Source organism: Colias eurytheme, chromosome 3, assembly GCF_061535395.1.
Source record: "Colias eurytheme isolate Ceu_HAF_F1 chromosome 3, ilColEury1 Martin Lab GWU primary, whole genome shotgun sequence".
In the NCBI taxonomy this organism is placed as follows: domain Eukaryota; kingdom Metazoa; phylum Arthropoda; class Insecta; order Lepidoptera; family Pieridae; genus Colias; species Colias eurytheme.
In genome coordinates, this window is record NC_142982.1 from 7,968,112 (window position 1) to 7,989,684 (window position 21,573).

Here is a 21,573-nt window from a genome sequence, read left to right on the forward strand (position 1 = left end):
TTTATTAAAATCGAACTCAAATATTTATTCACCCAAATAAATATCTTTCAGAATTCAGAAGCGTTGTTGTATAAATTTTAGCATAAATAATTTGTTTTCATTAATAGTGCTGACCCGTTATGAGGTATCATAATTATTCATTGTACGTTGTATACGCACGACATTTACATGACAAAACTTAGCTATTGTTATCACTATTACAATATCAAGGTCTACACATATAATTTACCTAGAAATTAAACCATTTTCTCAATAAGGAAAGTAAGAAAAAGTAATTAAAACATTTAATAGAATTTGTGAATAAACTTTAAACTGTGAACTCATATTTAGGTAGGTTTGTTTACAACGCAATTATAGAAACAATGATGACTTTCGTATTTATAGGAGGTTGTTGATACAGAAAATTCCGATCGTTCGCTCTTGAGTGTTCTCGTGTTTTGACATTTTCTTTATAGATTGGCAACATTAAGCTTGATGAGGGTAGGCAATTCAATGCGCCGCCATTATTGGAAATATTGGTGTGTACAAATCTTTTGAAACGTGGAGCTATCACGATTCGTTACGAATGTTATAAATAAATACAATTATGGAAGCTGTTAACAGTTTTAATTCAATATCAACTGGTACACTGTAATAAATTATATTAAGTTCCAATTTGTGTGTATTATATTAAATCATTGTCGATCGTTATTAATGTTACTACTAATTTATTTAATAATATTCTAGTAGGTATTTTAAATTGAAATAAAAGTTATTTGCAGTTGTACAAAAAGTAAAATGACACAGAACACGAACGCGATCTCCGAATATCCCCAAAGTATCGACACTCCTTGAACTGCAAACAAATTTTCAACAAACTTGCTCTGAATTCGAGACTGAAGCGTCTGAAATGCAGAAATCGAATGCAAGTTTGAAAATTTTCATTTGTACAAACGCTATTTTAAATTTAAATTCAACGATATTTCTAGGTAGTGCATTTTTAAATGTTACGAGTTTACGACTATAACAAGCAAATACTTAAGTTACTACAGCACGAATGTATTATTCAGCCAGGCTATTCAGGAATACTTCATAAATGTTGGACTTTCAGAACATACTGATATTTATTAAGTTCTGAATATTCATGAAAGATATTAAATATTCGTTACCAGACTAATATTATAAATAGGAAATTCTATTTAGCGTGACGTTATCGTAAATAGCTGAAACCTAAACCTATACCGACAGAGGGTATTGTTTTGGTTATGTTAAGGTGATGAATTAATTTTTCTAACATTTACGGCCCTTTTCAAACCTTCGTAATTTTTATATTATTAAAGTTGTCGTGATGAAAATTCTTGACAAGAAAGTTCAATAGTAACAAAATACGTCTACCGTTTTAGAAACATGATTCCATGATATTTTCTCGATAGAAAAAAAATACAAAGTTCTCATTGTTATTTTTTTATAATCTCTGGCATCTTCAAAATAACAAACGTAAAGTTACGACTTTTTGGATATTAACTATAAAATATACAACCTATACGTCTACCGATTTAGAATTTTGAAATATGCGATGGTTTTGAAATAAACAAGAAATACTTGAAATTAGCGCGCGACCAGCCAATATAGCGAGAGCCGCCCTGTACCTTCCTACCCCGATCGCTGCACGAGTCATTCCCGCTACGGCCGTCACACGGGGAACTTGTGTCGCTCGCGCAATCGTAAAAAAGGGTGACAACACGATAAGACAAAATGAGACAAATGGGGACAATAAAGAAAATAAGAAGAAGAAACATAAAGGTTGGAGAAAAAAGAATGCTTACAATTGGAACAAATTAATGAAGAAGTTGGTTTTATTTTAAATTTGATGATAATTGTATTATAGACGATGTTTGATATGTACCCCTGTTTTAAGTACATAACGAATGTGTAAGATTTTTTTCATTTATAGCATAGATAATCTTTTCAGAAATCCGGAATCCAGAAGGAAAATAAACCCACTGATTGTTCACAATGTGAACCCACTCCTTCGTAAGTACCTTTATTCAGTCAAAAATGTATGTTATCAACGTTCTACTGGTTTTATCGCATGATTCCATTTTTAGCAAAAAGCAACAAAGTGCAAAGAAATAAAAAATCATGGTGAACTTAGTGGAAGTATGGCGGACGTGATATGGAACAGGAGCTCATTGGAGTAGTATTATATTTAAAAAAAATACGAAAAAATGTCAAGAATTACATTTCTTAGTAGGTGGTAGATAAGTATGTTGTATAAAGAATTTGATGTTGATATTTATTTCATTTATACTTACTACACCTGTGCGGGAAATTGCTTAGTACTAAAACAGGTTTATATTCATATTTACATAGTAATGTGAGTTTTAATTTCGAAAAATTTTGTGTAAGTATATTAAATTGGGTTCCTGGGTGATCTGGAAACACAATTGGGCCCGAAAGATGGCGCTGCAGTCACTCCTCCTAATCACATGAACCGATTTGGATGAATATATTTGTGCACATTTCATTGTTGTGGGTTGATTGGTTGATTCGTTTTCACATTAGCTAATATTATGTATTTTTGTTGTAAACTTAATTTAATGTTTATAATACATTATTATTGGTATAAATAAGCCAGTGTTCGTCTCACATTGCTGTACCTGCCTACCTACCCTACCAGGGCCTAACTTTGTTCTGGCTATTTTATTTTGATTATTTGTAATGAATAATTACAATTATAATAGAGTGCAAAAAATAAATACATGCGTCAATATATTTTGTGTTTTTTTTTAAACAATTTTTCTATTTAAAAAAAATATCATTCCGACCGCGGCTTTGCCCGCTTGGAATTAGGTTATATCGTGAATCCTGTTTTATCCCACAGAAGTGTTCAGTTCGGATAAAAAGTATCCTATGTGTAAATCCAGGCAATTAGCTATATTTTATCAAAATTGGTAATGTAGTCTTGACGTGATTAAGTAACAACTAACAAAAAAATATACAAATTAACATCCAAAGTTTCGCATCAGTTTTACTGTATTAGTGATATCTTCCACTCTTGACTTTGACTGAGAAGAATTAGGGTTTATAACTTCTTTCAGAAATAGTACCTTTCATTTCTGGGCATGATGTAATATCTACGTCAGCATCAAATTCTATCTAAATCAATTCAGTAGTCCGCGTTATTGATTACCATTTCATTTTTTCAGAGTAACAATATTTTTTGTTATTTTAAAGATTATTTATAACCTGTATTATTTTGTAATAAAGTAAACATTACGAAATAATAATAATTATTAATAATGTCTAAGTAGTTGTTGGAAAGAAGATTATTTGTTTATAAGCAAGAAAATAAAACCAATAAATCAACAATTGAATAAATGTATATAACAATATTTTAACTGTATGACGACTCCATACATGTTTGTCCCGAGTCGGCCAGCGGCAGCGCGGCGAGTTTGCAAGAATGACTTCGCGCACACCCGCGTTCGCGATAGCGAGCTATTAGACTCCGCCCGCCAAGCAGTGGATTTTTTTTTGTGTATCGTCTTAAAAATCAACGCAGAAGCGTTGAAATACGGAAGAAAGTTGTCGGGTATAATATTATCGGCAGCTGAAACCGCAGGCACGGCTTGTTTAAATATACATTAACGAATACGGCAATATACTTTAAAATTGTTGCCAACATCAAAATAGGTTGTAAGCACTATAAAGTCCAATAATTTGGAAAATCCAAAAGTGCACGCCTCATAATTTTTTTTAATAAATATTTATTAAGTAATTATTATTTTTGTTTATTTAATAACAATTAAACCACATCGAATCAGACCCTGAAAAATGAAAGGGTTCTACCTCTATTCCTGAGCATACTCAAGCGTAAGAGAAAAAATAAGACTCGATTAGTAAAGTGTTTCGGTCGCTATCGTGTTAACAAGAAAAAGGATCCGCACATACAGACACACGGACGTCCAAGACAGAACTTTTTTAAACTGTTTTTTAACTAGTTTAAATAACAAAAATGACATCAAAAATATCATGAACGTTAAAAATAGTGTTTTTTCTTAATATGTGTGTGTATGTATTATCTTACAAGTGCAATGTATGATACATAAAGACATTTTAAGTTTGAAAAATCAGATGTTTTGCGCGAAGTGACAGTAGTACCCACCTCAACGCTTCGCTTATGAGGCGTGCAATAGTTCCGGAGTACCAATTTAATACAAGGAATGCGCGAGAAATATAGACAATGGTACCTCGGGAACAATGTACCAAAACAGTTGCCGCTGGCTCGACGCCAAATAACTAAAACCTTTGATAACAACCTTTCAATCTATGCTGACGCCAGATTAAAAACTCGATTTGAAATCGAGTCTAAATGTAGCGAGTATTCCGTTTCAATTTTTCTCTACATCTGCTGAAGTTTATTAATCCAAAGAGATGAGCAAAAACTAGTCGCGTTCTGAAATTCATTTCTGGAATTCATATTCGCATGCCTGGGTTTATTAAGGGTTTCTGTATTTTCTATATTATGAACATACACGCTGTTTGGCTATTCATCTCTGTTAATTAAACACAGATATAATATCTATATATTTGTAGAGAAGTAGTGATAAAACTATTTATATTAAATGAATAATTTTTAAATTATATGTGATAATTGATAAGCTTGGATAATGTGAAACGAAGACAATTCAAAGCAAATGAACCATAATGCCTGACCCTAGAGCAAAAGCCGCAATTTTATAAGCCGAGGTAACCTGAGGGTAACTGTTTCGCAGTTCCTTCATGGCTTCCTCATATAAAGGTTAAAATGTAATTGCAAAAATCGCAATTACACAACTCAAAGGTGTTAAATTTGACTTTTTGACTTTGATTCCGCAACAACATTTGCTACTGCGACTTCGTATTATTAAAATTTTGTAGGTATATTAATATTTTTTTATTCAAAAACTTACCTACTAAACCTACATTGCTGTCTCTACCGTGTCTTCACATGAAGTAAAAGATGACAAATGAGATTCGTAGAAAAAGGTTGTGTTTTACAAAATACAGTGACTAACGACATTATTAGCCTTTGCAACTACAATAAAAACAAAGTTCAACGAGCCATATATTTATACAGACAATAAATTATTAGGTATACTTTAAGTCTTATTATTTTCGATTGCGATACGGTCTAATTATTATATTTAAATATTGAAAGGAAAGACCACGGATAGACCAATAACTTACAGTACTATAATCAAGCGATAACTGCCACATGTCAAAATACCCTCACAAACAATAATATAAATGTTATCAAGCTCTTTAAGTATGTATTACAAGAATGTCGATGAAAATTTTCTTTTTTATATTCATTATTTTATATGAAATGAATATTTAAATGTATGACTATCAAAAAAAACTTGGTAACAATAATTATTATGCAGGTATCTCATCTTTATTCTAAAGTGTACAGAAGAACTTAAACATCTTCTATGTGTCTTTTAATATAATCTATCAGGATAAAGGGCCAGCACTTCGGGCTGTGAATGTGTCAAAAAACGGCAACATTTGCAATAAGTTTCAATAAATGTGAATATTTGTTATCAGGGCAATAAAAACAATCCATTATACGCACGACAACAATTTGAAGGACAATTTTATGAAGCGTATAACAAAGGGTTCTAATACCAACAGAACAATGGGCACATTTTTTTCATACTGCTGGGTTGAGCTGTTGTAGCCCAGTACCTATTGAATCAAGTATATGACAGAAGCGATGAAGCAAAATTCTCGTCATTTTACTAAAAGCATTTCAATGTGCCGGCCTTACCACTCGTATGTCTCGAGTGAATTTGTCTGCAAGCTATTTTGTCGTATGACAAAGGCTTTAAAAATGTAAACGCTTATTTAAACGAGGAGATTTATTTACCTTCACAATTGGCAAACTAGCTATCAGATATTAAACTTTCAATAGCAATAACATTTTGCAATAGAAAATTTTTGAATATTATGCACAACTTTGTCTAGCCATGTATGCATATTTTATGCACTTTGTGCTAAGACCATTCAATCGATCCTCGATATTATACGACAAAAGCAATAAATTTTTAATTCAATGTATGCTACGAGTGAGTAGGTATAATATCATGCTCTTCAAAAGATATGAATATTAATAACCAAATTCCCACCTTTCACTTTTAAAGCAGATACAACCCTTTGATGGCCTTTAATTAATTAAATTAATTTTGATTAAGGATTTTCCACTATCGTGACTGCGCACGTTTTATACGCGGCGTCCATTTATTTTATCTTCTAATTAAAATGTAACGGGTAAGCATTCTGTTGGCTTTGATAAGAACAGTCACGCACTTGAGGTGAAACAGCTTGCCTTCGTCCTGCACCGGCTCGTAAAACTATTTTATTACAAACCTAAGTTTCGTTTTAACAGACCCTAACCTAGCGAATTTAAATTTATCCTGTAGTAAAACCGTATATTTGTATTTTATTTTTATTTGCTTAAATTTAGGTTGAATAAGTGAGAGCATTTTTATTTGTCTCTTACATGGACTCTTTTCACATTATCACTTTCAGGAAATTAACGAAATATGTATTCAATTTTTTTTTTTAACTGAACCATTAATATATTCAGTAATGACTGATTCTTTATTTTATTAAAAGCCAAGTGGCCCATGAATCACATCCGAATAAGATTAAATGCGACTGAAAATGTTCGTGCGAAGGACAATCGGGTAAAGTTTTCGTCCATTATAGTTATAAATTTCTTCATACAGAAAGTTTTATTTCGGCTGACACACTTAAAGTTTTATTATAATAGAAAAGTAATGTGGTAGATGCTTAACTTAAAATTGCATTACGTTAATTCCATAAAAAGTACCGCAAAATGAGTTGTTCTATAACATAATAAGCAAAGGCTCAAGAGTCTGGCGCGAGTCCAAAGAGATGCGAATTACTCGTCTTTTACACCCCTATATGTCATGAGCTACTGTTGCAAGGATGCTTTTATTATATAAAACTCGTGTGGAATTATCATGATTGCTATATCCATTGTTCTTATGCTATATAACTTGGCTTTAACAACACAATACAATAAATCCTAAAACTAGTGTTTAGTTCTCGTGGTGTGAGAATGGTAATTCAGATACAATGAAAAGCGTGAACAAATTATTATGAAGATTTTAGTTTCCTATGTTTTTATTTCAAAAAGTATTTTCTTATATTGTAGCTTAAGAAATAAAACACAATGAAATTCTTATTTTAGATTACGTTTTCGTAATCTATACGGTCTTCTTTAGAGAGAATTGTTTTTATGAAACAACTAGCGGTCCGCCCCGGCTTCGCCCGTGGAACATATTTACGTTTTCTCTACATAAGAACCATCTACTTCAAGGAATATAATAAAAAAAGAATTATCGAAATCGGTTCAGCCGTTCTCAAGTTATGCGCTTACCAACACATTTTGGGATTCATTTTTATATTATAGATAGAGCAAACAATACCAACAACTAGATTGATTATTGAGCATTTTCGACTGAAAATTTTTCATTTTCAACTATTTTTCCTTTTTAATTTTTCTTCATAGACGCAAAGAATGTAAAAAATTCTCTAGCAGTTTTCAGATGCATTTTTTCCTAGTTTTGTAATTTAAAATTAAACTAAAAAAAATATTAAGTATTAAAGTTTTGCATTAATGAGTTAACACTAATTCTTAAATCAATGTTAGCAAAGAACAACAATAATAGGTAAACAGAGCAATATATTAATATGCAAACAATATGAATTTAAAATTATGAATACTAATATTTAAACGCAATATGAATGAATATCAATCACCAATATCAATACATATCAAACCTTTCATTGACTTTCAACATGAAATATTCGTAACTGTGTAGTGAAAATCAATCAGTTGGACGTGCGAAGCGGTATCTATCCGAGTTAGCACACATCGGTTCCAGTGATTGCTTTGTCCCACAGGAAATTAGTTTCGAACTTGCGAGCAAACTCGTGTACAACTATAGCCGAGCAAACTTAACAACGCCGTAATATTTCTGAAGCAATACTTGTTAAAGTTACCTACTTATTAACACTGCACCAACTTCTAAGTATGTTTACTCAACATCCGCAAAATGCTTTAATATATCAAAAGAAACAAGTTCAAGTTAGTTCAGACCAATAAGGAGTAACAAGCCGTGCCAGCTCTTCCTACGCAGTCTGCACAAAACTTATAATCATATATTACTATTAAAGTTGATCCGTTTGTTGAAATTGCTTAAAGACTAAACTATTTTATGATTTGGCAATATAAAGGTTTTCATTATGGTTAGTTATTATGAAGAACGTAATGTAAAAAAACTATACCTATAAATAGATCGTATCGAACGTGCCGGATAGCGAAGCAATATGCGTCCTCACAGTTCTATAAATACGAACAATAATTTATCATGGCCACCATCGTAAACAGGGAAAATAGGAAGCTCACTTCTCCAAGACTCTAAGCTCTCGAGCCGACTCAACAAATAATACCTCTATAAATTCTACCAATGAAATATGTTAGGGCTAAACTACACATACAATTCGTATACGAACCGCATCGTGGTTGTGTTAATAGGCATTGCGGTCCGTGCTTCGGTCGGTATCATCCCTAAAACAGTTCTCTCTATTTGGATATGTATGTGGACTTTTGGCTAATAACGTCATTTAGGGGCTATTTGTTAATATCCGATCGTGACATTACGTCCGATAATGTTAAAATAATTGGACTTTATATTCCATCTGTGGTACGCATTTGTGATATAGTGTCGTTATTTTAGACATAAATATAAAATGCAGAACCTATTTTATGAATAACATATGGAACCGCTTCAAGGGCAATGCTATTGAATGCTACACTCTACATGAATAAAAACAAAATGAATACATGTTCAAAATTTAGTATCTTCTATCATGTACCAACCACCAATACACTCGTAAACGCTGTCATATTATTTTATTTGCTTTGCTTCTGGCCCAAGGCGTCGATAACGTGATGCAAGCAGTATTATTCAAATGCAGAGACAGGTTGTGGCTTTTCAACTAGCACGGTACCACCTTACACCGAGCTTGGTTACCATCTTCATAACATAAAATGACTTCCGTGTTTTCTTTGATGAAAACTTGTCTGCGAAAATTACTGCAGTCTTTTCTAGAATTTTCTAGAAGCAATAAAACTTTGTAGATTAATACAAAGTTGTAAGCGTTTCTCTTAATTGCTTTTACGTAGTAGTATAGACTTAGATAATCATATAATGTGCTACATAAAGTACACCAAAACGTTTTATATATATTTTTTATGTATATGAATAAATATAAATATGATTGAATTATATATCTACCTACTTTTATACTTTTATAGGAATAAGCATGATATTTTGAAAGAAACTAAATATAATAAACTAATTAATGAAACTAAAATTTGTATTGCTTAAAATATTTCTACGATAGTGATTAAACATGAGTGTATATAAACAAATAAATTATGTAAATGACAACTACGTAAAGCATCTATTTTATGACTTTACTTAGCTTACTTAGGTGGCATGCTGAAGTACTTTCTCCTACACCCTTGTAACTGCCTGTAATAAAGAAAATTTCTAGTGAATGTTTGTCGCGTTATCACAAAATTAAATCTTTTTTCACAACTTTTAATAAACGAATGTCAGCAGTCGTATAGGTATTTATGTGTTTCTGTCATTCAAAAAGTGTAAAGGAATAAAAGTGTTCAAAGTTATAATGTATGAAAAGAATAATCAGGAATATATCTTCATTTTTGGCGTTAAAATGTGGGCATTGATTTAAATCTCCAACTTTCAATAGCTTTATAAGCTTTGTGCATAAGAACGTGCTCGTATTTTCGTATTCTAAATAAGTGTTTGCATAATGAAGTCTACGTTAATCAACGGCAGAGGCCTGTGTCAAACTAAAACCAATTAAGAGCTTATTGAACTTAATTTATTCACAAACACACTTTCATTGTATACCGAACCTAAAGTAATAAGGCACACATTAATGTCAACATAGAGCAGGCTCCAAGGAGATGTTCGTTTGCAAAAATCGCGGACCTAAATCTGACTTCTGATATATATTGTATAGATCCCAGACATCCTATAGACAGATGTTGCCAACCAGTTTTGTGGTCCCCCTGCCCGCACCCCGGTAATTAAATATGGCATACAAAGAAAAAAATAAAAATTTCCAAAACATGCCGTGTGGGGTATCAAATGAAAGAGCTTATTGAGTAGATCACGAATATATAGCATACTATATACATTTCTTACACTTTCTCTAAGATTTTTTAGAAAATTTACGAAAATGGTCCATTTTTGAGTTAACTTTAAACCACTATAGATTGAAAACTCATGAATATATTTTTTAAATTATTATTTTAAATAATTAACAATAGTCCATTGTTTATGATTCAATAGTTCGTAATATAATATAAGTGAGCTATGTGGTGGATTTGATGAAAATAACTATATACTATATGAACTTGAAAATATACTCGCCATCTTTGAAGGCTCCCCCCACTCCCTCATGCAACTATTTCACTGTACGAAATATTGAATCGTAAACAATGGACTATTGTTAATTATTTAAAATAATAATTTAAAATATATATTCATGAGTTTTCAATCTATAGTGGTTTAAAGTTAACTCAAAAATGGACCATTTTCGTAAATTTTCTAAAAAATCTTAGAGAAAGTGTAAGAAATGTATATAGTATGCTATATATTCGTGATCTACTCAATAAGCTCTTTCATTTGATACCCCACACGGCATGTTTTGGAAATTTTTATTTTTTTCTTCGTATGCCATATTTAATTACCGGGGTGCGGGCAGGGGGACCACAAAACTGGTTGGCAACATCTGTCTATAGGATGTCTGGGATCTATACAATATATATCAGAAGTCAGATTTAGGTCCGCGATTTTTACAAACGAAACTCCACTGAGAGTCCGGTCTAACAGTGTTCCACTTCGTTGCCATTTAATTTCGTAACAGTGAAGCACGTTGTGAATTAGTTAAACGTCGTAAATTTGACAGTTGAATTCGGTACGTCTTGACTCTCGAGTTCAAATATCAAGCACGGATTGCAAGAATGCTGAGATCTTACTTTAATTTAACGTGTGTTATATTTGAACACTTTGTAATAATAAGGTTCATATCTTTCGTATAAATAACGTTTCCTAATGGATTCTTTTTTTTTTCTATAGGTAACTAGCAGTTCTGCCTGGCTTCACCCGTGGCCCTCCTTCCTTCCTTTCTTCTCTCTATTCTCGAGTTTTGCGTTTAGCAACACATTTGGCGATTAATTTTTATTATATAAGATATACAATCTTTATTTAAATACACTAATATAGTTTAGAAACCATCGCAATACAATTTTCTTAAAGGACTTTGAAGAAAGAAGTTGCTATACAAATGAGTGATAAAAAAATAGAATTATACCTTTGCGACATAAAGACCAAGTACAGTATTAAATTTTAGCACAGTATAATTATTGAAAATTAGGGATGTAACGATACCGATACCGATACCGACATATCGGCCGATATAATCGGCAAGCCGATATATCGGTATCGCCGATTATAAAACAACCGATACCGATATCAAACAATTCAAAAAACCGCGCCCAATGATCAATGCGGGAGGCCGCCCGCGCGTGCGCACTTTGTTTTTTCAAGAAACTCTACCAATAGTAATCTTTTATTAGGAACTGATTGTATGTGTATAACTTAAAGTTTAACTGACTTTGCAAAATAATAATCCTAAAATAAATGGTTTTCTTGTTTTTTGATTTGGCATTGTTATTTAAAAGAATACGATTTACAGTTGAGTCTCTGTTAAATGTTGGTAACTTTTATGCATAATTCACTATTTATTTTTCTACCAAGCCATCGATATCGGTATCGGTATCGATATCGCCGATAATTTATTACAAATATCGGTATCGGTATCGTATCGGCAAAATCATGTATCGTTACATCCCTATTGAAAATCCTATTTTCAAAAAAAAACTTCATAATACGAATATCAGCTAATCTGCGTTCCCATAATCTAGTTAGATATTATGACTCTGTGGAAGTTAATATGAGGTTTCGTTAGATCAGTTTATGGGCAACCTAATCCCATGTTCCACAAAGCGCCATTGTAAATATTACAGACCTCATTAAACTGAGCCTTGTACTTTTAACTAACCTATTTACGAGACGACAACTAACTGAAGGTTATTTCACTGCTATAACTATGTAGTTTTTATTTTGAATTCTTATTTTTTAACATGTCACGTTATTAAATGTTAAGGTTGTTTATTTTAAAATGAATTTTTGGAATTGTACTTTACTTTATGGTAAATAAGCTCAAAAAAATTACTTTTCGGACTTTAGATAGTCATTGTTTAATTATTATCGCCATTTATTAAGTGCCTACACATTATTTAAAATATTTAGTATGAAAGCGAAAACGCCACAGTCTTTTTTATTACAAGTGAATAAATACTTATTAGGTCATTAACAAGATACAGAACGTCTATATTAAAAATTCAACAAGAGTTTCTATGTATTTTTCTCTTGAAAGTCTGCGAGTAAGAAATAACGACTAATGGAGTCCACAAATAAGTTTAAAAGAACAAATAACCACGACGAGTTCTGTTAGGTATAACATTGTTTTAATGAGATTTCAGTTTGTTTAACTAGTAAAACCGGGGAAACATCATTCCGAATCTTGTCCAATTTAATCATGACAACATTTTATAGGTAGGTGTTTACCTCATGCTTCTTAATCTCTACAATTATGTTCAAAGCAGGATAAACGCACTCACATAATGATTTTGAAACATCTAAAACACAAAGGCTCTCTATTGCTTATAATTAGATATGTATGTAAGCTTAAATTGTCAGTCAAAATATGATGTGATGATGATACCCAAATGATACGGAATATCCGATTAATTGAATGACTATTCAATTATCCGGATTAACCGGATATTATATTTCACAATAACCTAATGAATTAATTTTAATTTTGGTCCCGTTCAAAAAACCAATGCTCGTTTTCTCTAGACTCTATATAGATAGAGTCATAATATTATAACAACCCGTAACGAAAGACGTACGAAAAGATCTACCAGTTTTTTTGTTAATAATAATAGGTACAGTGCACAAGCATAATTTAATATTTAATATTTATTTAACTACTGTCACATTAATTGTCTTATTATTGGTATTCCTTTTTATTGGCGTATTGTTTTGTTAAAGTTACCTAGTTATAAATATTGTAATACAAATAGCTGTAAGGAATCTATGTATGTAAAAAATAAATAAATAAATAAATAGTCACGCAAAACAAATCATGATTTTTAAAAACATCAAATGCGACTCAAAAATTTCATGCGACTTAACAATTGTCAATGGCTGGACTACCATTCGTCATTTTGATACATGACTATAAAACAATGAGTCCATTCATAACCAAAGCACGGTAATAAATCTTCAAAACCAATTTTCAAACTTGGTCAAGACATTCTATACGTTATTTTCGTAACGAAAATATAAGCGTACATAAATAATTGAATTTGTGAACAGTGGAGAAAGTTTTATACTTCTGTTTTTATATGATATCGTTATACCCACCTAAATGTTTTGTTAGAAAAACTCTTAAAACTCGTATTTATTGCAACTATATACAACATATGTTTTTTCTACACGATATTTACCCGTTTGTTCCAAATAAACGCTATGTTTATTAATATTATTCGTTTTAGTTATAATTAATTTTGATAACACATACAAAATAAATAAATTGTTCCCATCATATTCGCTATCATGCATTCATGCAACAAACCACAGCAGGTTTGCTGATAAGTGACAGAAGCTTTTATTGAATGTAGATTTATATACCTATACATAAGGTCAAACCCACACATCGCGGTCAGATTTTCAGAACCTTCCGGCTTGAAGCTATAAATATTATAAATAACGTTTCCTAATATTGACCCTGTAATTATACTCCGCGCGGTTTCACCCCCGTGGCTCCACTCCTGTTGGTCGTAGCGTGATTCCTTCTTTTCATTTTTCATTTTCTTCCTCAATAAATGGGCTATCTAACACGGAAATAATTTTCTAAATCGGACCAGTAGTTCCCGAGATTAGCGCGTTCAAACAAACAAACTCTTCAGCTTTATAATATTGGTATAGATTACAATCTAAAATGTATGAAGCTCTACATGCGCGCTACGCATTGACGCGTAGCACTAGAGCGTTACGACAATCCATAATTTAGCATATCGCAGATGTATACATACAATTGTATACTACGCTGTATTTCGAAAAAGTGGTAATTTTAAAAAGATAACACAGAAAAAGTCTAATATCATAATTCAGCACTATTCCCGAGAGTTGTCGAATTGGATGTTATTTAAGAGTAAATATTTTTCGCTCATAATGACAGCAGACAGTGTTATGAATTCCCAGTATTTACACATGAGATTTGTTTAAGCTTTCATTAAATATACTCCACTTGTCTTTATGCATGAGTTTCATGTCAGAACCGTTTTTAAATTGAAATACTAGTAAAGGTACATAATATTATACTTATTTAAAATATTCCAAATTATGCACTTATTAAAACTTATAATTCAGTGGATGCTTTATTTATTCAAATTACATAAAGTATGCATGCATTTGCATGTTAAATTTTATAATTTTTCACAAAATTTACAAATTAAGAGGTATATTTTCCATTTCATAATTAAAATTTACTCAGAATTTATTTCACTTGGTTTTAAAATACTTCTTGCTACTATTTTAAAAAGTGTTAGCGAAGCACGATAGCTTAAAATATTTAGCTAATTAATATAAGTGTTCATTCTTTTTCACTCAAATATATAACAGAGTTTAGAAAATATTTAACAAAGTAAGGAAAATCTCTGAAGGGTAATAACAAGCTATAAACTTAAAGGGTATCAAAAGAATGTTGCAGAGTCGCGATCGAACGTCGCATTCTCGACGTATAACCATTTATTATAGAAGAGAGAACTACTATGATAACTAAATATTTGTCCTTTTGTACATTGTGCAACTGATGCTTACAAGATTTATTTACAACTCGACGGAAACTTTAGGTTTTACTGTTATTTCATAAGAGTCAACAAAAGCAACTAAAAATTGTAAGTTGAATATTCACATTTTAGTTTGTGAATATGTATTCACAAATGCATTTTTCTGTTTATTGTGTGTATAGTTATGAAAGATTTTATTTATTCTATATATGTACTTTTTTTCAAAGATAAAGAAGCAAACGCAGATGCGTAATTGCGTAGACTGGTTTTAAACGACACCCCAGGCTCCAGCCAATAAGTATTCACAACACTTGGTTGCAAATGTGCTGCCATTGTCAAAAAGATAGGCAGAACAGATGAGATTTCCTTACAGAGGGGATATGACTTAATTCTGTACATTTTATTCATGTTTCCACAGTCACACACGTCTCAGACTAAAGTGGATGAAGGTTGAAATCACGACGCTAAAAAAATTAATGAAAGAATCTTAAATTCTTATTCTAGCTATTAACTAAATTACTTGACACTAATTGAGCAATCCATAAACATACATATCTAGGTCAGATCTTAACAGGCACAGAATATTTTGTGAATTTTATTACGATATTATTAAACTTAAAGCATTAAATATGTTTTGTTAGCTCTTATTTTTAATGTAATATGTGTATTTATATAACGTCTCTATTTATATATATTTTATATTCTACATGTATATGTATTAATAAAAAAATGCTTGTTATAAGTACTATTCTTGATTATTCTTGATATATGTAAATATTTGACACTTTAAAGTAAGTAAAATGGATTCCAAAATCCGTGTCTCTGAATAGAAAGTTTTACGTAGTGCGGCAATTTTATGTGCAATTGAATTTTATACGAGATTTTATCCTCGAGATTAAATATCGACTTCTCATAAAATTAGCTATTGTATTTATTACTTCTCTGTAAAATATATTACGCTCAAGAATTCAAAACCAAAGCAATAAAATGATATATTATTCAGCGGAAACCCAATATTTGAAAAATGTTAAAGTAAAACAAAATGAATATAAACAAGACATTGTACAATACGATCTTTAAATGCTAAAATTTCGTTAAGCTATTTTCAAAACGGGCTTAAAATAAATATAATTTGAAAGTGGCCTCGTGACCGGAGTTCGAACGTGCGAAGGGAAGGTCCGCATCTCCCTCCTAACAATGATTTATCTCGGGAGATATCCAATCTCCACAAAGCGAGATTTAATAAGGTCATGTGAATGAGGTGAAAGTACATTCTTATATTTACATATGACCTTTAAGAACCGTATTAAAATATTTTACGACTTCCTAAAGATCTTTTTAAAGCTCAAAGTTCATTTCCCAGCATTATGTCAGCTCTGCTTAAACAATAGTATTGAATTCATGTTTTTATTAAAAACCTTTTACTTATAGATAGCCCATTTATACAGGAAGGCTTTCATCACGCTAAGACCAATAGATGCGGAGCACTGCGGTTGAAACCGCGGAGCACAGCTATAGTACCTATTAACTATTGATTATAAATACAATATACTATGTAGGTACTTGTGTTTTTAGTGTCATAATAAAATTATAAAATTGAATGGTAAATATAATAAATCAAAAGTTTTCCAGTAAGAGAATCCCTTTTATGAACACCTATAAAAAACTTGATACACATATCTCTCAATACTTTTGATATATTTCTTTCATAGTTTTGGCAACGTCCGCTATTTTCCGTATTTCGTCAGCACTGCCATGTAACTATACATACTGAAATATTATACCTATTACCTTTATTGTATTTTCTTTAAAATGTAGTTTTAGTAATGTTGTTACTTTATAATATTTACTAGCGGTCCGCCTCGGCTTCGCCCGTGGTACCTACCTACATGTTTAAACTGTCCTATCTTTCAAGTTGGATCGAACTGCACATGGTGTGCGAATTTTATTATAATCGGTTAAGTGGTTTAGGAGTCCATTGAGGACAAACATTGTGACACGAGATTTATATATATTATTAAGATATACTTCATTTCTGAGGATCATTTATTTATAAGGGCTGTATAATAAAGGCTCCACAATTTACATTATGGCAGTAAAAGAAATATGAAAGAATCGTCATTTCGTTTTGTTTTATTTATTTCCTTTGTCTCACTTAAACCATGCTCAATGTACATGTCAGAAAATCACATTGCTTTCTATTTATTCATATACAAATTACTGGTAGATGCTCAAAGCGATTTATGAATTGAAATTACATGCTGACCTCATGAATCAGTATGGGAAAACCCAATATATATATAATAACCGCTCACAATACCCATGAGTATTCATATCAAAGTTATACCTATATCAAAATTCTAAAAGCATATACGGAACGATAGATGAAGTTATGTTCATTTATCAACGTCAAATATAAGTATGTTTTCTTACCGTATCCATGTGTTATTTGATCCAAATAAAGAAATAATAAACTCAATCGGGAATTACTTTGTGACCGTATTTAAATATAATGTAGCAAAATATAAAACCATATGTTTCTCATTCCAGTAATGCTATAAAAATATATCTGTCACATTTTTTGTATTTTCAGCTTACGTGATACGACCTTTTGATAGAATTTTGTGGTATAGAGCTATTTTGCTTTGTATCCACCGCTATATATAATATACGTTATATTTATATAATATAGTCGTTATTCAGTACTTTTTTTTTAATGTTGCGGCATTGATATTACAGGAAAGGTCGGGAATTTAAATGTCGAAATTCGAACCTTACCTATACAGAGAAACGCGAAAACTTTTTGTTCAAACTCCACCCTTAGTTTACCTTTGGTCTTTTCTTTGTTTTTTATTTTTAATGAAAAATCAATCCTTACTCGATTATTTTTAATTAAGCAAGTTAAGAGTCACTGCGTTGATGTTTTTAGGTCAAACAATTTTCTGTGGACAGAGTCTGATACTTTGAGTTATCTAAAAATAGAGTTAACCAATTATTAAACAAGCCCCCGTCCTCGGATACTTTGCGAGCTCTCATTAAACTTGCAATTGGGAGCTACTTCCTCCTTTTGTTCACAAAGTTAAGCATGTAATAAATTGTATTTATATCTATAATAAGCCATTTTGTAAGCCTGTTCGATGTTTGAATTAATTTAAAACAAAAATTTCAACATTAATCCTAAATTACGTTCTGAAATATGTCGGACGACGGTAAACATTATTTACACGTTTTTAACACATACAAATGAATTCTGTTATTATTTCCACGCTTTCACCCCACAATGGAATACTGTTTCTATAAAATACATCTGTTAACAGTTACACATGTTCAATTAAACGTTTACTGTAAATACACGAATGTAATAAGCCATTTAAAAGCACACCGGAACTGTGACCAGTTTCATTATCGAATGTCATCGGCTCTCATTTCAGGACGGAAATGAGCCGGTCGAACATCGGCTTTCATTACAGAGGCCGCACCTGAATGTTCATTAAACGGAAAAACGCAATCAACGGACACACGAGAGAAAATTTTTAACTTTCCTCACGTTCCTTTTACGAATATTATTTTCAGAAAAAGAATTTCCCGGTCGTTCGTTTTAACGTGACGTTTAATCGTGGAATAGTAATTTTTAGAATTTTGAGTCAGTGCAAAATTTACATTCTCTTTTCGTATGCTTTTCGTTCATTTTACTTGAATATTCAATTAATGTGAATATGCAGGTAAAGATAATTGAAGCTGTTGAAATTTAGAACTCAATAATAGATTTGATGAAAGTGAAATTAAACAATTTGTTTATCACACATGTTACATATACATATACAAGTACATATTATAACCATAGGGTGAAATGTTCTGTTTTTGTTCTATTTATAAGATCATTACCTGGATAAAGTAGATTAGTAAACCAATACTTTCATTCATAAAATGTGTAAGTATAGACGATATCAGAATGAATCGTAAAATCACGTTTATGTACTACGTTTCGATCATTGATACAAGGAAATAACAAAAGATCCCTGGTGAAACACTAAAAATACCTTCTCCGTATATATACAATACTAGATTTCCGTCCGCGGCTTCATCCGCGTTTTCAAAGGAAAACCCGCATAGTTCCCGTTCCCGTGGGATTTCCGGGATAAACTCTTTCCTATGTTTTAATCCAAGTTAACCTCTATATGTGTGCTAAATTTCATTGTAATCGGTTCAGTAGTTTTTACGTGAAAGAGTAACAAACATCCATAGTTACATCCTACTATAATACTTACAAACTTATTACCTATAGTAGGATGTAACTACATAAATGAAAATAAAATTGAGAAAAAAATAAAACACAGTAATTTTTTTAAACGGTTCATGCCCTAGTCGAAAGTAGCAGTTCTTCCTTCTCAAAAATGTATTTTGACATAGGCGCAATGGTACATGCGTGTAGGTGATACATATTGCATTGTTTTCATATTAAGTGTTATTGTTTTCATTTTTCACAACTCTAGGATACTATATGCAATTGGGAGCTTTTATCCAACATCGCGATACAATGTAAAGAAATAAAAGTTTTCATATAAAATCTGAATATCCTATTTTTAAAATATAAACCCAATACGATTTTCCTTGACGAAACCATTACGAAAATCGTTACTGCTCCTTCTTAAAACCGTGTCATAAAATATTGATACTTCAAAAGTATCTGAAAACTTTACTTAGATATTCGATACGTGCGACCTAATTTTTACTTGGCAGTGATTTGTAGATATGTAATTTTAAATTTAATATTTCACTTCAAAAGCTCCACTGCATTCACTCGATCAATCACCCACATGACAACCTTCGTTAGGGTAAGTAACAAGGTGTGTAACAAAACGCCCATATTTGCTTTATAACGTAAAAAGTATTGTACACAGAGTTTTAATATCAATATACATTATTAAGGGAAACAGATAACATGATTATTATAGGTTTAATCCATAGGTACTAATATTATAAATGTGAAAGTAACTCTGTCTGTCTGTCTGTTACTCAATCACGCCTAAACTACTGAACCAATTTGCATGAAATTTGGTATGGAGATATTTTGATACCCGAGAAAGGACATAGGCTACTTTTTACCCCGGGACATAGGATAGGTTTTATCCCGGAAATCCCACGGGAACTATGCGGGTTTTTCTTTGACTGCGCGGGCGAAGCCGGGGGCGGAAAGCTAGTAACTTATATTTCAAAACCGATGATACGTGATACAAAACGCTAGTCTGAATATAAAGCGCAGTTAGTAGCTATCCACAAACCATCTGGCAAGCACACTAATATTTTCGTTAAATACGGTATTAAACTATGTACTCAGCAGAGGTAATTCAACATAAATTAGTTTGGCGGTCAAATGGGTACGTCCGAGGAAGGCGGCTCGTATGGCTTTGTGATTTTCAATCTAATTTGGAATTTCAAACATGGACTAAATAACATACCTAGTTAGTGCATAGTGTCGAAAATTACATACAGCAATTAGGTGTGTAAACAACATTTTAGACTGGGGAAATTAAATTATGACCTACCTTCCGTGCCCCTTGATTGCGCGTTGAGTTTGCAATTTAGGCAGATATTAATTGTAGGTACAATTAAATTATTCTGTACAGTAAAGTCAATATTTTCATCAAACCCAATTTGGCTAAAAGTACCTTCGTCTGTTGTGATCACTAGAAGTTTAAACTACGGGTAGGTATTTCAGTCATCTTCAATGTTTAAAATCTAAACAATCCCAATTAATTATTTTCTATAGATACATTTAAACTTATTGTACTAATAACAGATTGTGCTTGATTCTAAATTTTATTGTATAAAATTATAAGCATTCCACCTACAACTTCCCTTGATCAAATGAAATTCCCATAGGAATGAGATATTCATCGCAATAAAAAGTTTCCTATATAACTCGTTTGCGCAGCTCTAGTTCTATTTAAATTAGTTTATTTGAAAAATGCTTTTCACGTGACACATGCATAGTTTGAAACAGAACGCCATCCAGCTAAAACAATTACATTCAGCGCCGAGATTGCATTGTTGCCTCATTAAGCTACTTCGGCTGTGCACTCAAGGTACACAAACAACGAAATACAATATTAAAGTTTTAAAAGCTATGCTAGAGTTACTCACTCATTGGATTCAAATTTTATTTCAACAGTTTAATTCGTAGGTACATTTTATTTTATGCGATCGTTCAACAATTCAAATTAAATAATAACAGTATTATTAAAATAATATTTTTGAATAGGAATGTTGTTTGGGCCTGATACACTCCAGCTATGTATTGTCAATATTGTGTCTGAATTTGGCAAAAGATAACGAATCTGGAACACCGAACAACACATGTTCACCAAAAATATTCCTTTAATCAGAACAATTATCTTTGTAATATGCTTGCAATATTATATTATTAAAGTAGCCTTCAAACTAATACAGAATTAATGAAACACCAAACGTTAATTTATCGGCACGTAAACACT

General features: G+C 31.6%; 2 protein-coding genes across 4 annotated transcripts in view; one reads left to right on the forward strand and one right to left on the reverse strand.

Moving 5' to 3' along the window:
• LOC149909764 (uncharacterized) overlaps positions 1-21,573 on the forward strand; it is a 97,335-nt gene that overhangs the window by 29,251 nt on the left and 46,511 nt on the right. The gene's annotated exons all lie outside the window — the stretch shown is intronic.
• The window catches only part of LOC149909765 (uncharacterized), a 46,452-nt gene that overhangs the window by 5,346 nt on the left and 19,533 nt on the right, over positions 1-21,573 (reverse strand). Inside the window, exon 3 of one of the 2 annotated variants that reach the window (XM_090119860.1) lies at positions 9,552-9,596. The exons of the other annotated variant lie outside the window; for it this stretch is intronic. The gene's annotated coding sequence lies outside the window, so the exon portion shown is untranslated. The remainder of the gene's footprint in view (positions 1-9,551; positions 9,597-21,573) is intronic. 2 annotated transcript variants of the gene reach the window in all.